At 39.9% G+C, this 13,208-nt stretch overlaps 1 long non-coding RNA gene across 1 annotated transcript; it reads left to right on the top strand.

Annotated features, from left to right (window-relative positions):
- The first annotated feature begins 35 nt into the window (after positions 1 to 35).
- LOC149918197 (uncharacterized) lies at positions 36 to 11,394 on the top strand. The gene is made up of 3 exons (XR_016466439.1): positions 36 to 241; positions 8,448 to 8,600; positions 11,277 to 11,394. It is a non-coding gene; the product is annotated as an uncharacterized LOC149918197 (long non-coding RNA).
- The last annotated feature ends 1,814 nt before the right edge of the window (positions 11,395 to 13,208 follow it).

Genomic DNA, 13,208 nt, shown 5'->3' with positions numbered 1-13,208 from the left:
GAGAAACAACTGCAGTTCCAGAGCTGAATAAACTGTTTCACGTCTTAGTGACTGAGTGTATAGAAAGTTGCACCGAACTGGGGAAGGAGGGGAAACACCTGTTAACAAATAATGGCAACATTGTGCTGTAAGTAGTTATCCCTTCACTGCCTATCTTTGTTTTGCACCCAGAGCAGCCTCTGGAGGAACCAGATGTGGTCAGCAGTGTGAAAAACGGTGACGGTTGCTGTGCCACAAGGAGGTTTGGGACTTTTCATTTGTCTTCTAAGTATTTACAGAACATCTTGCGGGTCAAAACATAAACAAATGTTATTTGGGGATATTTTTCCTGCAGCTCAGCAGAATGTTTGTTCTGCCAGATCCATCAGGTGCATCTGTTTGTGTTGCTCAAGATGCACAGCAAATTAAGTACTGTGGGTTTTCTAAAAGGAAAGAATTGGTTATGCACAAACTAAGCAAAACTCAATACTTGAATAAATTCAGGCCTTCAGGTTTTGATTTCCAGCAAAGTTTCCTTCTCAGCCCTTTTACTGGATGTCTGCAACTTCAAGAATGCCTGTCTTTGGCTCTAGCTACTGAACTTGCTGTCTGCTTCTGTAGAAGTGGCAGAGAGGGGAATTCAGTGTTCTGTTTGATTCTTTTCATCCTGGGCCTTAGTCTAGTCTTTAGGAGCTATTTTTTGGCCTTTCCACCCTTCCAGAACTGACACCTTCATCCTCTTCTAACTTTTCTTACTTCACTCTGCAGTAGGGCCATTCACAAGAACAGCTGTATGCTAAGGGTTTCGGCTTTTTCCAATCACTCAGTCTCCTTAAAAGTCACCCAGACAGTCATTTTATTTTCAGTTGGACATCATCTTTTACTGGGCATCTGCTTAATGCCAGAGGGGAAGAAGTTGGAGACAAGATTTTTAAAAATACGCATGTGCCAGGTAGTTGGGTTTTTTTGTTGTTTTTTCATTTTTAACCTGTGTTTACCTGTCTTTTCAAATGGTGATTACCATCAGCTGATACTTGAAACAGAACTGTTAGGGCATAAGATTTTGTGTTCATTAAAAGTAAATTAATTAAGCCAAATAGTTTCTTAGCTTGTCCTGGCACATCACCTTGCATCTGGAATGAACATTGCTTGAGGCGGCTTTTCCTTCTTTTGGTATCTGTCTGTGTCTGTCTTGGCATATTTTATATTTGTTGTATATTGCATTTTAAAACCTTGCAGAGGAAAAGGGCTCATCTTCTTGTCCTCATTTGGATGAGGGTTTAATGTATGTGAGGAAGATGCTAAATTAGTCACTGGCAAACTATTGGGGGCTTCCTTGTGAAAGAAATACCTGTGGACGATGAAGGTACAAGAGACATGGGTTTGCATGCTGCCCAGAATAGATGGTGGAAATGAACCATTTTTCTGTCTTAATTCACCAATTACCTACTTTCTAATGTGATATCAGGACTACATCCCAAGTATAGTGAGTCTGTGACAAGGAAATGAATTATTTGGTAAAGAAAAGTCTTTGGCAGCCAAAATCCTGTTTTATGAAGTGATAGATGCTGAGAAGTCTCTCCTTGACTTAAAAGAAATTTGAGTTCTTGAGTGCTTTGGCTTGTAAATGACTTATTTCAAAAATTGTACTTGGTTATCCTTTTGAATCGTTCATTCATTCATATTCTTTCTCAAAACTCTTTTGAAAGCCATTCCTCCCACACTAGCTGTTACCAGAGGGGTGAAGCCAGGCAGTACGAGCAGAATGGAGGTCATGGGAAGAGACTGAGATGTCTTTAATGCTACCTGGTCAGTGTCACAAAGCCTCAGAGCAGGTCTGCAGAACTTTCTTTGCTGTCACTTTCTGTATACATGCACCCTGTCAGGGTGCACCTGCCAGGAAGAGCTGACATCAGCCAGGCACCTTATTTCCTCCGGCATTTCAGTACAGCTCTGCCCATCTTCAGACAGCTGAGTACCAGGTAACTGTTCTGTGCTTCTTGTTGGAGTAAAATATATTCCGGTATTTGGTGTTCATGTCCTCGACCTAATAAGATTAGGAAAAACATGATGATGCAGTTTTTCTGAGACCAAATCTTTCTGTGCCTTGAAGCTTACTTCAGTAAGTCTCTCTGTGAATCTTGTTGCAGAGGAAAAAGATTAAGCAGTCTTGAGGCTATTGTCCATTGCAGATGCTTAGTCAGATAAGAGTAGCAAATGCACACAAGTGTTTGACTATTAATTTTTTCATTTTGATTCATAGTTTCCTCCTTCCATCTGTGACAAGAGATGAAGTATTTGGCTGAGCTCTGTAAGCAATGGAACTAACTATTCTCAATTAACAAGTTCTTATCCCAAGGTCTTTGACAGATAAATACAAATTACTGCTAACAACCTGATTTTTTAGCTTTCCTTCAATGTCTCTGTTTTTCTGTATGTTCTAATGCATTACAGAGCAATCTTTGGACCTAGCTTTCTTTTGTACAACGTTTCGGGAAGAGTCCGTTCCATGCTATGCAGATACCTCAGTGGAGACAGCACCATTAAGACAATTTGGATACTGCACCCAGTGTGGGTTCCGTTGTTGCTGAGCCCTGCCTGCCTTGTTATCTGGGCTTTATCACCTGGGGAGATTTCTGTGCTTAAAAGTGGGTAGTTCTTACAGTGCAGTGAAGTCTTTAGACTAATAGCATGTATTTTTGCAGTGATGGTCATGGTGTAGTTTCCCAGGAGACTGAGCCCTAGTCGTGTTTTGCAAGAAACTCCAGCAAATAAAATAAAGTCACTGCAAAGGGAACTCAGGTCTTCCTGAGTAACTGCTCCATCATTAATGCTCTGTTTTTCACTTGTTTCTTTAAGATTGGTAGCACAGATCTTCCATCTTTTCTGAAGACACCTTTAACTTTCCCCCTTCAAATCCCAGTGTAATACAGGCAGTAGAGGAAAAAACTTGTGGCTGTTCCCAGATAGAAGGCAGTCACTACCACTACAGTGGAAACACTTTCTCCTTTCAAAGCCCTTCTGATACGTCCTGGGGAAACTCAGAAACCATTTAACTCAGAGCCATCTCTGCTTCTGTATCACTATATATGTTGATTCTTTTGACTAATTTTGATTCACAGTATTTATAAGTGAGTTTCTTGCTAAGGAATCCTCTGCCAAGTGCATAGGTGCATGGACTAAAATACAACAGACTAAACTTAAAAAACAAACTACGCGTAAGCTTCTCCATTCTCCTGCCAGTTTTTTTTCATAAAGAATATAGTTTCTCTCTCAAATATGTAGCATTTTACTATGATTGTGTAAAAGGAAAACACAAGGAGTCCTTAAATAACACTCCCTGTTCTACCTCCCCGACATCCTGGGGTTTCCATATGCCTCACATGTGCTTGAGGAGCTGTGCTGGGGCTCAGTTTCAGCAGCTAGCACATGATGCCAGCTGAATGTGTGTGGGTGTCTTTTGTGTGTTTCGGAACCAAGTAACTTTCATGCTTAAATCATTTTCTCTAGAGGAGAAGAAATGGAGCTTGCTGTACGAAAGTTGGAGGCAGGCACAGAGTCTATGCCGTTATTACTGTAAAAAGCACTGAAGCACTCCAATGCAAAAACAGAATAGTTAATAGTCCATACATTATGATTATTATCTTTGTTCGTGCCTTTCTGCTTCAATGGTTTTATTAACGGCAAGAATTTGCAAAACCATTCTAGCATTGCATTTCACAGATGTAGAATATCTGTTACCATCCTGTCTGGACAAGAGCAGTCAGAAGAAAAAAAAAAAAAAAAAAAAAAAAAAAAAAAAAAGATATATATCTTGAAAATACTGTCTTCCTATTCTGCGAGTAGTAATGCACAGATGAATGAATAGAAATTATTGTATCATTTAGGAGATTGGTACTGTAATAGCCAGTTTTGAAATCTTCTCACGAAGGATTTTTAAGAGACACTGCATGCGCTGTCTTAGTTTATGTGGGCTCTTATTTCCTGAAACATAGTCCTTCATCTTACCTATCTGGGAAGCAGACTCCCCCTTCCCTGACCCATGCATGGCCTTTCCTTGCTGTCCCCAGCTCAGCCTCAGCATGGTGCCAAGTACTTCTTTCTCTATTGGTCATATAGAGCTGTCCCGAGCAAGTGTTACTGGAAATCCAAAACAAAACTCAAGTGAAGGTCTAGCATTAGGTGGGATGATTGGTGGCCCTGCATGTGGCAGGGGGGTTGGAGATTCATGATCCTTGAGGTCCCTTCCAACCCTGGCCATTCTGTGATTCTGTGATTCTGTGAAGATGTCAATTAATTATTGAATGTTGTGAAGGATCACAGAATGGGATGTTCAGACGATGACACCAGAAAGCCAATAGGTGCAGCTCATATAAGCGTGCTCCTTGCCAGCTGAGAACAAAGTCAGCTGTAGCTGGCTGAGGATGGGAACAATACTGAGTTCTGGTGCCTGAAAGCCATCCACTGCATAACTGTGTTCAGCTTTTATTTGGTTTGTGTCTGTAAATGGTGTTGTGTACAGACCCTCAGAATCTCCAGCTTTTCTCAGCAATGTACAACTTGTGTGTGTGAGCAAATCTGCTAATTTATCCCATGACACGGAGAAGTAATTTATAGTGCCCCTCAGTATCACACAGTCACTACTTTCTTCCTCAAAAGAAGAACTTCAGAGCTTTTTAGAATACAATTCTTGATATATTAAAGATGCTCCAGCTTGGCCTCAGAAAAACCATCTCTGTACCTCCGAGGGGCTCCCTGCTTGTTTGTGGTGAGTGCAGAGCAGGAAACATGCTCTGCAGTAGCATGAGCTTGTGCTGGATGCTGAGTGCTAGAAAAGGCATTTAAATTATGTATGTGCCACATGGCTTGCTTTTGAGCTTATCTTCAGCAAGCTCAGCTTATTCAAGCCTGATGCTATCATAATAAAGCTTTGATACTTTCCTATGTGTCCTCTACTTTCAGAAGAGAAAAAAAAAAAACAAAACTTCAAACATTTTCCTGAGTTTGGCGTTTGGGAAGCTTAGAACATTTGTATCTATTGCTTGAGTTTCCTATTTTGCCTTTCGAACTGTGAAATTGTTGAAATGATTGCCTGAAGCCTGCACTTCTTGGTGCTAGCAGGAAGTTGCTGTGCTTCTCTAAAAATTGCTTATCTGAGATTTCCCATGCATGTGCTCTATGCATTATTGTCATAACAGGAAAGTAACTAAACTAGATAAGATATGGTGGAAATTTATTTCTTAGAGCCATGTATTTTTGATAACTGATTTCATAGCTGAGTAAATGATCTAGCCTACCTGTAAATCAGTGTTAATACAATTTGGGAAGATGAAGGTAGTAACTCAAACTGAGACAAGGGAAACAAAGAAAATCTATAGGGCCAAAGGAATTCTTATAGGAAAATTTCTCATGGGAGGTTTTGTACCCCTATCTTGTTTATATTTGCAGTAGTGATGGTAGCATAAACACTAGGCATGTGATAAACTTTCAGGAGCAATAGGAAGGACTATTAGAAGGTTATGCCAAGAGCACATTGGAGTTAAAGCCTGGGTTATGAAAAAGGGAGGGGGAATTAGTTTCATAGTGTGATGTGCAAGAGCATATAGTTAAGAAAACATACTAAGAGCTCGTCTGTTGAGAATGACAAAAGACAGCCTGAGTTTGAGCTGAACACAGGATACGTAGGAGCCAGGAATAAGATACAAGCATCAGAAAATACAATCCCAGGATACTTTTGCCAAATATTCTTGCTATGTAACAACTTATCGTGCTTAATTTTTTTAGTCCTATTTTAAAATTAAAAATAACAGACTCAATCTGGTATGGAAGAGAGTTCACAGAAATGAAAATGCTATGGAAGCTGGCTTGTTTCTCAAGGTCAGATGGGCACAAGAGTTACTAGGTAAAAACTGTCTGACAGCAGCGTTAGTCTGGCTATTAGTAAAGGGCTTCACTTATTTGAGCAAGATCCTAACGCAGTACCATTAGGGACAACAAACACTGTATATAGCTTTAGGATAAAGCCAGATTGTTTCTAAAAAAGATTATATGGAATGACTGCCTGCAAGATGGGAGAAAGGTTTTGTCCAGTTTCTTGGTACAGATACAATGAAAAGTTGAACTAAGCTTATCATGTGCTCTGCCAGAGAGATCAGTGCATGGTGGGTACGTGAAGTGGTCCTCAAAGATTGTGGTTTTGCTCGTTTCCCCGGTCCTGGTTGTCAGCACTTTGTAGTACCGCGTGTGATGCAAGGAGCCGATCTAACTTCATCTCTGCTCTGACTTTGGTTCATTTTTCTAAAAGAAATATTTTCATGATCACACAGTTTATAATTTGCTTAATGCCGTTCTCTGTTTCCAAACATCTAATTTTTCTGGCTTGGAGGAAGGAAAAGAATGAGTGATATTGTTTCCTACTGAATGACCAAGCCGTTATGACCTGTGTAAGCATCATTAGAGTGGAAGAAATAAAAGAGTTAAACAATTAGGATCTTAAGTCAAGCTATTGCTAAATTCTGCTTGCTTGCTTCTGTTTTGCTCAATAAACTGTATATTGTAGCAATGTGCCCCCAGCATCCTAGGTTGGCCATTCAATTACTTGTGACCATAAAAGCTGATAATCTCATGGTCAGTGATGCAAGCAGCACTTCCCTTTTCAGCTAACAGAAATTGCTCAACAATTTCAGCACCATCCCCCCCTTCCACGTGCAGCTGAGCAGCCCACAGATGCCTGGGCAGAAACAGCTTTTCACAGAAGCCATGGTATGAGGGAATGGTTTTCAGCTCCAGTTACCAATTCACATCTAATCCATGTCACTGGGAAAATCACAGCTGTTATCACCTCAGGGCTTATGATAGGCTTCTGCAATTGGACTTTGCAATCTCAAAACACGTCTCCTAGTCAGTAAATGTGTAATCTGCAAAGTGGCTGCCGCAGGTGGCATTATTCGATACACTTCATCATCTAGTGAGAAAAAAGTAGAGAATTAGGAAATCATGGAGTCTTGTACTTTTGCTGGAGATCCACACTTCAGAAGCTCAATTCAGAATCAGTGAAATCTGTCTGAGCTCAGGCTAGTTAAAAATTTCTGCTCTTATCTATGATAAAAAGAATAAATGTTCCTGCTGGTCTGAATATTCCCCTACCAGCCCCATTAGCAAGCACCTGCTCAGCTGCTGAGCCTGCTGGGCGTGCACAGCCTGAACTCTGCCTGCCTGGCCAGCTGTAGGATGTCAGGAGCCTTGCAGAAAGGACAATGTGAGTAACCAACAGCAGACACAGTCCTGCGCATTGGCTGTTTCAGATCTTTCAGCAGTGGGAGCACCCAGAAATTGTTTTTAGGTGTTTAGGTGTGCTAATGGAAAAAACATTATCTTATGCATGGGAGCCTCATTTGAAGATACAGCTCTTGCTCCAAAAATGGGTTTGAATTTCAAGATCGGCTATTAGGCAAACCTATAAACACTCAAAGATCAGCTAGTGAGGTTTGACTGAAAAAAAATGAAGAAATTATGCCAGGGGGTGTGATATGATAGAAAGCAGAAAGAAGTCTGCCACATTTGACTGAAGAACCTGGTAATCTTATCTGCCTAATGAAATGCAAAAGGGGTTCATTAGCCATAGGTTAGTGTTTTGTTAAAAAGACATCATAACTGTGGCTGCAGCACTGTGAGCTGTTCTGCGTTATCTTTCCAGGGAAGCCCAGGTGCTATGATGAAAATGATGTAGATAGCTTTCCAGAAGCATGAGATCCTCACCTAAATCAACCATCCGGTCATATAAACACTATATGACTGACACCATCTTAGTGAATCTGATCGTATCTGCCATCACCACTCCCTCTAAATGAATGACACATGCGAGACAACCTACTGAGTATGGCTGGAAGGATTTCTTTTTGTCTTAAAAATGAATCAGATATGACAGAATCAAACACATTTCTCTGATTTGCATTTTTATTGTTGGTTTTAAATGAGACACATAATCTTGCTTTGCCTATGTAGGTTGGTACATATGTACCAATAACACTTTTTCACTCTGAAAAATGGCACCTTTCTAACAGAATACTTATTTTCTCAGTGTTTCCTATTTACTAACTGGAAATAGTGTTATAAAAAGTATTTCTTGCTCCACTGGAAAATCTTTAGCTCATGAAAAGTTCCTCATGAAAATCCTAAATAACAAGATATCTGTCTAGCCTCATTTTCATAAGAAGAGCTGAGGATAAAAACGGTCTCTGTTTCCGTTGCTGTTCCTGATGAATTCTTTCTGAAATGCACTAGACATAGACCCTTTCCCATGGGGACTTTGTTGCTAGGTGATCTGTCCCATGATAAATCAGTGCTTCTGGGAGGGAGGCAATCTATTGTTTAAAGCTGCAGCATTTTGACGATAGAGCACTTATGTCAGTGACCTGCTACCATTAGTGCTTAACCACCAATCTTTATAATTCTCATCCAACCTGCAGGTGAAGGAGAAAGAGAAAAAGCAAAGGACCCCACAACCATTTCAGTCTGACACACAGAATACACAGATACACAGAAGAATTCCCTCACACATCTCCAAAACCTCAAAAAGGTTTCCTAGAAGTGCAGGGGAGTCCTTGAATTACTGCATTTCAGTAAGTTGTCCAGCTAACCTCTTCACCTAATGATGGCTCTTGTTAACAGTATAACCTGCCTAGCCATTTTGGGCTGGCAGCAGAATACTGCAACCTGATTTTTTCTCTCTTCTGTCTGCATGAGCTATCCTGGAAACATTATCAGAAGCACAGAAAATAAATATTTGTGCTTGTGCACTCTATATTCTGTCTATGGTTTTAAAATTAACAAATTAATTTCCTTCAAAATTCTTCTGTCAAAATAAACATAACTAAAACAGAGCCCCAGGATGCTCTTGGATAGCTAGTCACTGCCATTGGCTGCACTGATTCATAGCAGTCTCAGGAAGACAGAAAATTCTCAGCTCTTTTGTTGCTGGGATATAAATGATGTAAGTCTGCAGCCCACATATATTTGAATATTTGAAGAACAATCCTTTTTTTCTTTCTGGATCCTCTGCATTGCTTATTTTCTGTAGAAGGGTAATAAAGATGCATATTGCAAAGACATCAGCAGAAGCCTAGTGTTGCCTCTACTCACAGGATCTGCTTTAAGCAGTCCGTTCCACAGTAAGAAGGAAGCCATGCCTGCAGCTGCTGGGCTACCACCAAGCCCCCAGAAACACTCAAGTACCTACTGCAAGACAGAGAAGAACATAGAAAAAAAAAAATCAGTCACATCTTTCAGGAAGTGTATCATGCCTGTTCCATGCTACCTCATTATGGGAGAAGCTAAATGTGTGCAATTTGAAATAATAAGTATATATGAAGGTATCAGTAAAACATATATTATAAACAAACACATATATGTTTTATTACCACCAGAATGGTGTTTTTTAAAACAAACATAGCAGAAAGCAGATAAACTCTTTCATTGTAGTTCTCTCTTTCATTATCTTAGTGTGCAGGAGCGCCTCTGCTGGACCAGATCCTATTGCACTGTCTGGATGCAATTGAAAAGTAGGCCTGACCTCAGATGTAGTTCTTGTTTTGCTCTGTTGGCCCCTAAGGATGCTTTAAAATGTAGTGTAGGAAACTACAAAACTCCCACTGCATAAACTGTTGGGTGTCCCTGTCCAATATAGGCTGCTTTGGTCTCTCCTCTCTATCTTCAAAGAACTTATTTTACAAGACAGTGACCCTGAAATAATAGAGACCTACGCACTGCTTGCTTGCTCCTTAAAGATGTGACATTCTTAGCAAGGAAGAAATTTTGAAAGCTTGACTGCTGTAAGACTCCAACTGTAAGCACTGAGGTGGAAGTGGAGCAGTTGCCAGTGTGTGGCGTGACCTGCAAGTGAGTTGTCATCAATAGCATTAGCAGAAAAACTACCTTGGGATCATTCCCTCACATTTGAAAGGAAATGGCACCCCTCATTTTTACACATTCCAGCTCTAATGGCAGGTTCAGAAAGACATCAGTTATGCTCAGAGGATGTTGTCTTACTCTTAATTAGGGAGGTGATGAATTTTAAGTGACACTACACTTCCTATTTTTACCTCAGGGAACTTAGCAGAATGATAACTATTCCAGGGTCTAATATGTGAAGCCTGAAATCTTGTACTGGTCAAAGGTGGTGTTTAGCATTCTTCTATTATTCATTTATACCCAGACCATCCATTACTTGCATGCCATTCCAGTGCCAACCAGTCACTTTCCCCAGAGAACTGACCTTACATGCTATGACAAATGTAAATTGCTGGACTCCCTGGTATCCACTTACAGTGAACTGATAGTTGCGTGCTTTGCAAATTTATGCTTCTCTGTTTTCAAATTCCCAAATACAATAAACCATTGTGTTTGTTATTGTCAGAATAGTGTAATATTTGGAAATTCCTTTTCCCTGAGTCTGCCCTCCACCCTTGAAATTTATTTTCTTATAAGCCTTTAATTCCAGTTTCTAGGCACATCCAAGTGAGAGGCAAAGAAATGTTCCTATTTAATTAAGGATACTATGTCCAAGTCTTTCAAATTCATCTGGTAACCAAAAGAGTTGCAATACACCTTCCCACAAATAAAACCATCGTGAACAACAGTGCTCTTAGAAAAATTAGAGTTCACATTTAGGGCACAGTAAAACAAATAGGTTTGACAGAAGCAGATTGCTGATAAGTGGGAACAGTTGTTTGTTTCCACCTCTCCCTTACCCACTCGGTTACTGCCCTTTCTTGCTAAACTGTACGTGTGACCAGGTTTTGTGCTGATTCTTTGAAAGGTTTCAGATTAATGAACAGCTGGAGATGACAATTTAACCTAGATATATAACAGCTAGGATGGTTTGACTGGCTGTGCCTCTATGATATTGCTGATTGGTTCCCAAAATTCTGACTAGCTGTATTTGAATGTCCTGTGGAAACTCCAAAGATCTTAAAACCAATGGATAGAAACTTTATAACCTTTACAAAAATTAAAAAAAAATAAAATAAAATGCAGAGGTAAAGAACTATTTGTGATAAGGCTTATGCTGTGCAACCATAAATGTAGCCTGATTTCAGGGGTTCAGTAGTATAAGAGGTAATTGATTTGAAATGAGTGTTGTTTTTGTTTTTTTTTTTTAATAGGGTAAAATCCTGCTAAGATTGTTCCCTAAAAATTAACAGACCCACTTCAGTTTGGTAGCCAGGTGCTGACTGGATGTGACCTTCTCCTTCTTCCTCCTGCATGGTCCCTAACTCTGTTTTTCATCTGCCTTCTAGAACAGTCGCCAAGGCATCAAGGAAGACAGGAATAGCCACAAAACAAGTTGTGAGTTGATAGCATAAGAGCTGCCTGACTCCTTCTGAACAATCTAAGAGAGTGCCCGAGATATGCTGGCAATCCACTGTAACACATAAAAAGCCTTTATAAAGCATTCTCCCTTGAGAATCCTTAAAACTGTGGTTTTTCTTAAAGCCATTAAGACATAGAAAGAATAAATGACTAAGAAATCTTATCTTGGCATGAAAATGTGCAGTGGGCAGAGTGCCAAGATAAAAAATCACTATGAAATCATTTAATGAATATTCTATATCTGAGCAATTGTGCACTACTGCAAGGCAGCCTAAGTTGCTAAGAATATGGCAGTGATAAAGGTGGAATAATTTGCTTTAAAATGGATGTTGATATCTGCGTTTTTGCCATGCACTGCATTTTAAAAGCATGGCACTTTCTTACACACATGCAACTTAACATTAGGCATGAAAGTAACCTGTTTACTTCAGTAAGAGCAAAGTTTTTCAGTAACAGCAAAGTTTGAATGTGTGTTTATCAAATTAGACTTAATCTAGAGCACTCTTGGTCTTTCCACTTCACACTCCTTTTCTTTTTGCTCTTCATACTGCTAGCATTGACTTATTTTGCTCTAGGCATCAGTTTCATGGAAGGATTCATGCAGGAGAAAACAATAAAGTTCAGAAACTGTAACTACAGGAACAAAGAAATGGAGTGTGGATATTCCAGAAACATAGGTGCTGTATTTAAAAATTGTTTGAGGGGTGGGGGAATGAAGAGATGAAAGCAACAGGAAGAAAAGTATACAGACAGACAGCTGCTATGTCTGTTCCAAAGCCTGCAAAGCTGTGTTAACTCCTAACCCACCAGATTGCTAGGAAATGTTCTTAGCTCACTGACATCATGCCTAGCCATAGTTTGCCACTTTGACTTTTCAGTTTATTCCAGCCAGTTCCTAGACATTTCTCTCCCCAGTTTGCTGGCCTACATTTCACAGTCCAGGGGGCTCTATTAGGAAAGGTCACCAATTGCTACAAAGAGATTTATGAATGCCTGCCAGGTTTGACTACTGCAACATTTCTCTTTGGGAGAGGAGCTGCACAGACCTTGCCAAAATGCTAATTCTGTAGAAAACAGCATCGTGAAGCATCATATATTCCAATAATTCCTTCTGAAATCTGCATCATATTTCTCTTGAGTCATGTTGATACATGCCACCTTCTGCAATTAATTTCTAGTTGTTTTTATTTCTCCTTCACACTCACTCTCACTTCCCATATGCAATCACTGTAATGAACCTTTCGAGGCTGACCTCACATTTCCAGGAAAAAAACTGACAAAAAGTTGACATTAATTTATTATATACCTCCCACCTTCTACTGCTTATCATTATTGTAGCAATTGCGTTCTCTGGGTGCAAGCATCTGTTCAGCACTACTAAAAGATAGCTAACTTGGCAACTGATTAACTCTTTCAATTCTAAGCCACCACTTTTGGATTCATTAAATAAAAGGCACAAACAAGAACCGTAGGCTCAAAATAGACCTCAAAAACTGAGTTTGTCAGTGCAGATGGTTCTTCAACGATTTTTTTCAAACCATAACAAACAGTACTACAGTTTTATTTCCCTACTGGATGTATTCACCTTCATCCCTAGCTCTAAGTTCACCTGGAGATCTTCTGTACAAAAACTGTTTAATCTACAATGAGGCACCTCCTTTGTGTAGTATCTATATGGTACTTTTTTACAACATATGCCCTCCCTCACGAAGAGATGCACGCATTTGGTTGTTGGACTAGATGATCTAGTGGTCTTTTCCAACCTTAATGATTCTGTGATTCAGTAGTCATAAGGGCCAGGTTAGCTTGTATCTCATTACCTGTTACAGAGGAGGTAGGTGCAATCTCAGGGCCATGTT

This window comes from Phasianus colchicus, chromosome 4, assembly GCF_987193195.1.
Source record: "Phasianus colchicus chromosome 4, bPhaCol1.hap1.1, whole genome shotgun sequence".
Taxonomy (NCBI): domain Eukaryota; kingdom Metazoa; phylum Chordata; class Aves; order Galliformes; family Phasianidae; genus Phasianus; species Phasianus colchicus.
The sequence above is the reverse complement of the archived record's forward strand: the minus strand, read 5'-3'. Positions and strand labels throughout refer to the sequence as shown.